The following is a 9348-nucleotide window of genomic DNA, read 5'->3' as shown; positions in this document are numbered from 1 at the left end:
TATCTAGACGACTACGACTTCACACAGAGCCGTCCCGCTCGTCGCGACGGTAACTATCGCTCTGTGTGAAGTCGTCCATAGTATCTAGTACATTACAACTGCTCAGCGTCGCGTCGCCGTCCCGTCCTGTGTGCCTTTAAATAGACATATATTTTAATCTGTGGAATGTGGAGTTTGATCATTTCTCTTATAAAAAAAGTGAAGGTCACCCTCGAGTCCCGATAAATCAATTTCGGTCTCGGTTGTGACATCGACATTATTGAACATGCACTAGGGGTTGAACAAGATTTAAATGGTTATGTTATTTCAGGTAACCAGTGAGAACGTTGTATGCCAAGCATGTTGGGACTTGGCCCAAGATGTGGTTCTTGGAAGACGTGCGATTGATGCACCAACCAAGTTGGCCATTCAAGCGTATGTCTCCGCTGTGGTCGTTCACTCTTAGCCCGGCGGTTCAACCACCTTCTTCGTAATGATTCTGCTCGTGAATCTGCGATATATAATGTGATTAGAGAGTGGATTCTACCACAAACGGTAAGATAGTTTAGTATTATATTTTAAATTATTTAAACTATATCTATACTAATATTATAAAGTGAAAGAGTTTGTTTGGTGCGTTCAACGCACTAATCTCAGAATCTACTAGTCCGACTTTAAAAATCTTGTCTGTTAGATAGCCTATTTATTGAGAATGGTTACATAACATTACGCTACATCCAATAGCAGCGGAGCAGTAAACAAAGATGCTAGTGAAACCGTGAGGTTCAGCTAGTTAAAATAATAAAACATTTATTTGTAAAGCTAACATGATTTAAAACTAGCACTAAATCATAAAAATAAAACACTTAACTGAAAGACAAGGGCACCCGACACAGGTTAGGTTAGGGTTATTTTTTTTTATTACTATCTGGACTACTGTATTATAGTATAATAGTGAATTTTTATTTTTGAAGGTGGACGAGGCAAGTCGTATATGCCATTCCTGTTGGATATTAGCAGACAGAGCTGCTGTTCATATGAGTACAGGTCCTTCGACTTCCTCACAAAGTAACCCACCGCCAGCCCAATCATCAGTTGGTGTTTCTGTTGGACAATTGGATGAAAATCATGACAACATTCTACACGAACCTGAGAATGTTTCCATTCAACCAGAACAAAACCAAGGTAATGATGATGTGCATGAACCCTCAGTGGAACTACATTCACCAAGTGCCCCAATTGTGGAACCAGTACAACAGCACCCTGAACCAACAATTGTATTGCCAGATTATATGCGGGCAGTTGAAACAGAGCGACGGTGCTTCATAGAAGGTTGCCAGAGAACTGAACGATATAGAGTTCCTCTAGCAACGAGAAAAATGTTGCTTAATGAGCATAAATATTATGTACCACAAAATAATCGACTTTGTGATATACATTTAGTAATTGAGGCATGGGACTTCCTTGATAGTTTAAGGAGTAATTATTTACAAACATTTACTGCAAGACATATCCAAGATATGTTTACACTAAAAGAAACCCCAAAAGAAAGGTTTTGAATTTTGAAAATATTGATAATATGGACGACCATGTTGTGCATACCTGGATCGGGTTTACTAAAGTTCAGTTCCGTCAATTATTTGATGAGGTTCCACAATTGATAGAAATTCGTAATAGTTCTTCAGTTTTAGCAGCCTATCTTATCAAATTAAGAAGTGGGGACTCAAATGAAAGATTAGCAACATTATTTAAAACATCTAAGAAAACTTTAGCCAAGTGGCTGTGTCAAGCCCGTGACATATTAACTGAACATTTTGTGCCTCGGCACTTAGGTTTAGAACACATCACTAGAGAACAAATAAAAGAAAGGAACTTAGCCATTCCTAGTGCTTTATTTGAAGGAGATTCTAGGCCCATCGCTATATTTGATGGAACTTACTGTTATATTGAAAAAGCTCTAATTATTTATATCAAAAAACATACAGTTTGCATAAATATAGGAACTTAACCAAACCTTTTTAATGGTGTGCACAGATGGTTACATCATTGATGTTTTGGGCCCCTATCCAGCTACCACGTCAGACTCAGATATAATGAGACATGAATTTTAAGTGGAAACCCACTCCAGGATTTTTCCAAAATGGTGATGTATTTATACTGGATAGGGTTTCCGAGATTCATTACCTTTGTTAAACCAATGTGGATATAGGACATACGTGCCTGCTACTTTGGCGCAGGGTGAAACACAGCTGTCAACACTTGACGCAAACAAATCGAGGGCAGTCACCATTTGCCGTTGGGTCGTTGAGATTGTGAACGGTAGGTTTAAAAGAGATTTCAAATTATTCAGGCAATGTTATTTTAATACAGCCTCAAGAAGTTTAATAAGAGATTTTAAGGTGGCTGCTGCTCTCATAAATAGGTTTCACCCTCCCATAACCGATAGAATAGACTGTGGGGCTATCATTAATCAGATTAATTTAAATATGAATAGACATAACATATTAGGTGATTTTATTGTTAACAACCAATATAATAGACGTAGGGCTGATTTTGAAACAATAACTATTCATAATGATAATTTAAATGATTTTCCCCAGTTGTCATATGATGAATTAATTCTTGTATGCTTAGGTACATATCAATTAAAGCAGGCACGGTCCTATTTTGGTGAACATTTGCGGGGAAATGATGGGTTTATAATAGAAGTGTGCAGGGAGGTAAGCAGCAGCCTTCTTCGACAGCTGTCAGCTTCAAATACTTCTTGGTTATTGCGAGGCCGAATACAATCCCGCCATATAAGTCGCAAAACATATTTTGTTTATATTTTAGTTGATAGCTGTCGAAGAGGACGAGATTCAATATTATCATATTATTGTAATTGTATTGTAGGTAGAAGAACTGTAGGCTGCTGTGCCCATGTAATGTGCATTATATGGTATCTCAGTTGGGCAAGATTCCAAGAAAATATCGTACCCCCTGCACAATTTTTAGATGACATTCTAATAATAATTGAAGATGAATGATAATACATGTTTAATTATTAAGTATATTGGTGTTTTATTTTACTTCCTTCTCCCTTTTTTAGTTTTTAAAAGGTTGGTTCCTGCTGCTTATAGGTTACAGGAAATTGCAAGTAGAAACTTGTCTTCGACTATAGCGAAAGGCCGCGTTTCCACTGACGCGGAGCTGGGCGGAGAGGAGCTTAGCGGTGCACAAATTGACCAATGATTATGCTTGAAATCTCCGCTCCGCTTCAATGGAAACAGTACGAGCGGGGTGGAGCAGAGCTGAGCGAATATTCATACATCGAGGCGGTGCAGAGCGGAGGACAGCGAGCATTGGGGTGCAGAGCGGAGGACAGCGGGGCGGTACGGAGCGGTGCGGAGCGGGGCGGTGCGTGACTCGCGTGCAGTGTGTCTGTAAAAATGCGCGATTCCAAAAGCATGCTCCACTCCGCTCTGCTCCGCTCACTGACCACTCACCGCTCTTCATCGCTCCTCTCCGCTCAGCTGCGCTCCTCTCCGCCCAGCTCCGCTTCAGTGGAAACACTGACCACTTTTCACCGCTCTTCTCCGCTCCTCTCCGCCCAGCTCCGCGTCAGTGGAAACGCGGCCAAAGTCCAGGGCACGCGCCGGTTGCCGCTGCGTAGGGTGATGTCTCGAAGATCTAACAGGTTAGGCTTTCACATGCTTCATGCATAAAACCATTACACAACCGAAGTGATTCAGAAGTATTTCGCAAATTACATAAAAAATACAATGTTATAATATAACCTAACTTTTACTATAATTCAGATAACTTGGTTTCTGGGTAGCCAAAATTCACCAAATTTTTAGTGAAGCCTTGTTATTATATCCTCTTACAAATAAGGCTACTTTGATTCAGTTAACACCTGGGCCCAGGAACCTATGGAGCCATTCCCTTCTCCTTTCTTGTTTTAATGAAGGTAGTCGTAATTAAGTTTGTTGGAAACTAAAATGTATTAATTAACGTGACGACTGTGAGAATGAGGTGTCATGATTGATCCTGTGGTACATTATGTGTGTGTGGTTTTCCATTAAAATATTTCAGTGGGAACTCGGAGTTTCGGAGTCTGGACGTATGCCAGGTAACATGGTAACATACGCGTCCACCATACAGAGAACTTAAAACATAACTTGTGAAATGTAGGCACCACAACAATTCATTCTACTTCCGCAAAAACATTGTCATAATTATTAAAATCCTCAATAGATTGCATAGTCCATCAAAATTTTCGTCCGCATCGCAGTCAAATTATAATTAAATATTTCAAATGCTGAGCGACTTATGTCGCCGGCTGTACCTACTTACTATAAATAAGTTATTTTCAGAGTCGAATTAAACAAAGAGAAAATATTCCAGCAATTGTTTTCGGAACGAGTCCGGAGGCATTTTTATTAATTTTCTTTTCATTGCCAACTTCTTGGTTTCAACTTTTTAATTGTAATTTTGGATTAGGTAGACTTTAGTGTTACGGTTTCTTTGATTGCAAAAAAAGCCTGTAGCTAATGGGCTGGTATTTTTTTAACAATTAGGCTACGAAAACAAAATTTTAGAGTCAGAACTTTGGACTTCCAGTCAGCAATTCCAGCCATTCTTACTTATGTTTCTTCTAAGGTTTTCTCTGATCTTCTTTCAAACGTTGTATGTGGTTTAGTGTTAAATTGGTTATTTGCTATTTCACCCCACAAGTGCGGATTACCATTTTGTTTGTGCATTTTGACTCTCACGAAGACACCAATAGCCAAGTTCAGACCAGCAAAGAGCCTTAGTCCAACTCACCTGTATACTTATCAGGCGGCCTGATGGCCACAGTATAGAGCGTGACCTCCTCACTCCTGCCCTTAGCATTAGCAGCATACAGCACCAGGGTATAGCTGGAGCGGCTGTCCAGGTCTCGGACTTCGAAGGTCGGAGTGTGGTTGGAGGAGACGTTTGCTCGCACCTGGGGAAGAGAATGAGAGTAAGTGAATGTTTTAAAGTTTAGCGTTTTTAAGTTCGCTCAGGTAGCTGGATATATAGGAGTTTTAATAAGTTTTTGGAATTTGAAATTTTTTTGTTATCTTGAAGGTGTAATGGTGCAATTAAAGGACCGAAAAACTGACGAAAACTGTTTCCTTTTTGTATCTTTGAAACTCAAGACATAAAATTAACTCTTGTTAACATTAATGGGGTTTTCCACAGCTGCAGTATTTACACTTCGGGACTCAAAATTCGTGAAATCAAAATCAATCATGAATCAATGAATTTTGAGTATTCTTACCATGAGAGAAGGTAGCTCCAACACTTCCATATAGAACACCTGTGGCAGTCCTCCATCGAAACCCTCGAGGCACTCCACCAGCAGAGTATCAGCACTCTGGTTCACCACCGAGCAGTTCTGCAGAGCCGTGGGGTTCCCTGCTGAAACCCACTCGATTTAGAACCTTAACCTCTTACATATAAAGCTGAAAATTATTTGGCACAGGTAAGTCTAAAAAGGGGAATTGTAGAGTGGACTAAGGCTTTTCTTAGTATTTCTGCATTGTTTCAAGAACGTTATTAAATCTCGTTTGTGCCATACAATACTGCTGTTTATGTGCATTTTATTGTGAAATATTAAAATGGTAACTCAAAATGGCTGTCGGAGCTGGTCTTGTATTAACCGGAGTAATGTTTTATGGACATAATTACGAATGATTTATTCATTTAGTGAGTTCAAGCTGGGTATGTATAATGGTTTAAAAATCCTTAAATTAACAGAAAAAATGTATTCTAGTTGCATTGTTCACATGACAATTACTCAACAGCTTTCATAGTTTCAAGTGAATAGGAACAAACTCTCAAAAATTTAACAAAAAATTCCAACTTTAAACCGGTAATTACCAATACAAATTGTTACAGAATTGCAGCAAAATATTGCATGCTGATTCGCGTAGTTTATCATCACAACGATAAACAAAGTGACGCGAACTTTCTCTCCAATGCAAACTAACTTTGTAACGTACGTTCTACAAATTGAATTACATACACACACACTATCGCAACTCTGACGCACACATGCACAAAACATCCGGTGAAACTGAATACGAAAAATGGAACCAGCGGAACTTATTGTTCGTTCAGCTTTTGGAGTACGATTGTGAAAAAATATTCGTTGTTTTCATCTTTGAAAAGGTTAGGTATATTGAAGTGATTTGCTTTTAAAATTACTTTAGGAGCTTAGGAGATGACTAATTGCTTTAAAATAAAACCTTTTTTTTTGCAAAACCAAACTTTAGAGTTCAGAAAATGAGTAATGCATAGGTAGGTAAAACGTCAAAATGAAAAAAAATAAATCTGCCTTGAAGTAGACACAATCACCACCAGTGCCTACTTTCAAACCCGCTTGTGAAAATTAACCAAAAATAAACCGGCCAAGTGCGAGTCGGACTCGCGCACCGAGGGTTCCGTACAAATCCTGTATACCTCTAGATAAAAAGTGAGTCTCGCGCCAACCGTTCAGTTTAGAACAATCATAGTTATGATTATTTTGTGAGACCAAAATAGTTCATATTTTTATTTTATAATATAACTAAAATAGTAGGCCAGTACCTTGTAAAAGTTATTTTATTAAAGTTATTTATATACAACATTTTGTAATCATCATTCAGAAATCTAATTAAGGTCATTGGGCATATCTGACCCATTTTGTAAAAACTGGCGGACATGAATCAAAGTAGTTTTAAATCGTGGAGAAGGGTATGACGTTTCTTTGAATATAAATATTTTATCAAAATTCCATGGAGACGAATGTCCAGGATCGTTTGAAAAATATAAAAGACAAGCAGTTTCAGAGGATTGTACAGGTTGCAATGCTAGTTTTTATTGTTAAAGACTTTTCATAAAGAAGGAGGATGTCAATTCGGATGACCAGGATCTGATGAGGATCTGGAAACCCTGAGAAATCGAGGGCAACTCTTGAATATTGTAGGCACGTATCGAGTCAAAACGAGACATGTGAGTGTATTTTTGAGGGTACTGGTAAACAGTGAAGGTTTTTAGCTGATTTGATAATGGAGACTACAGAGAGTCGAGGGAGCTCCTGAACGGTATGTTGCAACTACCACGTGTTTGAGCTTATTTTATTCGTATTGGCGAAGACTTTCCACATAGATAAGTTTGACTGCCATTGTGGGATCGATAGCAAAGATCAGATATAGTTATGGGAACTCCTTTACAATTTATAACGTAACCTTGTGTTGGAGCTTATTTTATTTTAGGTGGTGAGAATTCAGTACTAATGGGATCTTATATTTTTGAGGGATTAATCACCTAACGAGCCCCAGTTTCAGGTTTTTTTCGAAACTGCCTGACGACTTGTAACTGTCGAATTGTAACAACGACTGCTAGAGTGTAGGATTCGGGGCTGCTGGCTTTACGTTTCTAGAGCCTTGACAAAAGTGGAATTCTGTCCTTTTCTGTCTTTGTTTTATAAAGTCGGCTTTATTTTATTTTGTAGCATTTTACAAACAAATCCAACTTCAAACATATAAAAAAGCAACAAGAAAACAAAAGCAAGAAAGAAATTAAAAAGATGATAGGTGCATCGGTCTAGAAGTCGGTGTCTAGAGAATGCATCTATATTTATTTAACCACCGAGATCTAGACCGATGCATATAAACAGTTTTATTGTTGTTTTTAAAAGTTGTTTTTTTTTTTGTAAAAAGTTTTTATTTTTAACTTTTGTGAAAAGTTCTCGTCAATACGAATAATATAAGCCCAAACACGACGTTACTAAAACATACCGTTGAGGAGTTCTCTCGACTTTCTCACGTCTCCATCATCAGGTAAGCTCTAAACCTTCACTGTTTGATAGTATCACCAGACATACATCTGAGAATCAAGTTTTAATCCTATGCATGCCTACAATTTCTGATAGTTGCCCTCGATTTCTCAGGATTTCCATCATCAGATCCTGACCTGATGACAATGGAAATAAACGGCGAGTATACTCTTTTACTACAAAGAAATGTTTTCTCAAATCCGTCAAACTTGGTCGTTTAAATTCCCCATTGAAATGAGGAAAATATTTGATTTGATTTGATAATATTTTCATATTTTATGTAACTTCAAATTTATCATTTTCGCAATTTTTCCTTTATCTGTACTATATAACGGTGCTTCTTGCCGAATTTCAAGATTCTGAGTTCACGGGAAGTACCTTGTAGGTTTTGATTCCCTAGCGTGTGACGGAAATTCGTCTAAGGTGTCGGTATAACTACTGTATCTTTTGATCGCGTTAACTTAGAAGTTTGATTTTTTCACTGCCTAAAGGGACAATAGACCTAGGTATTTGGTATAAATTTCAATTTGATACCTTCATTCGTTTGTGAGAAATAAGGTAGTAAGTTTCATTTTATTAAAATATTTTTTTTTACATTATATAACTAAAAAAATGAGATTTTCGTAATTCTTCCTATATTTGCATTATATGACAATGCTTCATGCCAAATTTCAAGACTCTGAGTTTACGGGAAGTATCCTGTAGGTTTTGATTCCTTTGCGAGTGTCGAAAATTTGTTGAAAATATCGACATAATCGGCTGTATCTTTTGATTGGCTTGGCTTAGAAGTTTGATATTTTCACAGCTTAAAGGGACAATAGACCTGAGTATTTCATGTGAATTTCAGCTTGATACGTCCACGCGGTCTTGAGATAAAGGGTCTTGACAGACAGACAGACAGACAGACAGACAGACAGACAGACAGACAGACAGACAGACAGACAGACAGACGGACAACAAAGTGATCCTATAAGGGTTCCGTTTTTTCCTTTTGAGGTACGGAACCCTAAAAACATACAAACATAGTCGCACCTACAACATCAATTTCCTGAAACCATTTCAAAACTAAACCCGACAGAATTTTCAGAAAAACGCAAACACCTTTTTCCTTTTTCCAAAAAATCTCAAAGACATAAATAGCTTACCTGCAGCAACAAGCTTGTATAGACAGGGCACCTCCTGTCTTCCCACGGTGTTGGTGGCAGTACATAGAACTGTTCCGAAGTCCAGGTCCGTGGTGGGGGTGTAGCGAAGAGTTGACGTGTTCCCGAAGACCGTGTAGAGGCTGGTGGGAGAATATTATGATGAGTGAAGGATTAATTTTAGGTGATGTGTTGTGTTGACTTGTAAATTGGTTCAAATAAGAGAAATGTGTGTGTTTTGTCTAGAGTGTTGAGTGTCCACTATGACCTACCAATACTTTAGCCATCAGGCTATATTTGTTTAACAACATGAAAATATGTAGGTATTGCTCTATTCTGTTTTATCAGTACAATTAATTAATCTATTAAATCAGTTTACTGTTAGAGAGTATTTTGTAG

The 9348-nt window shown here is 38.0% G+C and overlaps 1 long non-coding RNA gene across 1 annotated transcript; it reads left to right on the top strand.

The window, feature by feature from the left end:
* Positions 1 to 395: 395 nt before the first annotated feature.
* LOC135118280 (uncharacterized) lies at positions 396 to 1359 on the top strand. The gene is made up of 2 exons (XR_010277471.1): positions 396 to 534; positions 954 to 1359. It is a non-coding gene; the product is annotated as an uncharacterized LOC135118280 (long non-coding RNA).
* Positions 1360 to 9348: the final 7989 nt, after the last annotated feature.

This window comes from Helicoverpa armigera, chromosome 20 (assembly GCF_030705265.1).
Source record: "Helicoverpa armigera isolate CAAS_96S chromosome 20, ASM3070526v1, whole genome shotgun sequence".
NCBI lineage: Eukaryota > Metazoa > Arthropoda > Insecta > Lepidoptera > Noctuidae > Helicoverpa > Helicoverpa armigera.
Note: the sequence above shows the minus strand (reverse complement) of the source record. Positions and strands in the feature narration are given on the sequence as shown.